At 61.3% G+C, this 520-nt stretch overlaps 1 protein-coding gene across 1 annotated transcript in view; it reads right to left on the bottom strand.

Annotated features, from left to right (window-relative positions):
- Positions 1-520, bottom strand: part of AKR7A2 (aldo-keto reductase family 7, member A2) — an 11730-nt gene that overhangs the window by 9390 nt on the left and 1820 nt on the right. The gene's annotated exons all lie outside the window — the stretch shown is intronic.

Here is a 520-nt window from a genome sequence, read left to right as displayed (position 1 = left end):
GCCCCACACCTCCATCTCTGCTCCCCCAGCCCAGCCTGCAACTGCATCGCTACAGCTCTCCCTGAGAGCGCCAAGGGGATTGCCAACCGAACTTAGCTAAGTCTAGGGACTGCCAACCGAACCGAGCAAAGTCTAGGATGAGAAAAGGGTGCTGGGGAGCGCCAGGGCGCTGAGGGCAATGGGGAGAGGAGCATGGCAAAGCGCCTAGGGCCTGGTTATGGGCACCTGGCATGACTGCAGGCGTGGACGGCACAGCTCTGGAGGCCAGTGCCTCGGAAAGGTACCCCAAGAAAGCACAAGGGTAGAAAGCTAAGGGCTATACCAGATTTGGGGGTTTCCGAGTTGCAACCCCTAAAGGAGAAGGGAAGGGGAAGGTGATCAGGACAAAGCACTGCCCAGCTGCCAGGGCTGTACGTGCACCGGGCCGAGGAGCTGGGATTCAATTCACAGACTTGCAAGGCGGCCAGGGGAGGGGACGAAGCTGTCGGTCCCGACCGCGGTCGGTGCACAGTGGCCCGGG

This window comes from Myotis davidii, unplaced genomic scaffold (assembly GCF_000327345.1).
Source record: "Myotis davidii unplaced genomic scaffold, ASM32734v1 scaffold299, whole genome shotgun sequence".
Lineage (NCBI taxonomy): Eukaryota > Metazoa > Chordata > Mammalia > Chiroptera > Vespertilionidae > Myotis > Myotis davidii.
Note: the sequence above shows the minus strand (reverse complement) of the source record. Positions and strands in the feature narration are given on the sequence as shown.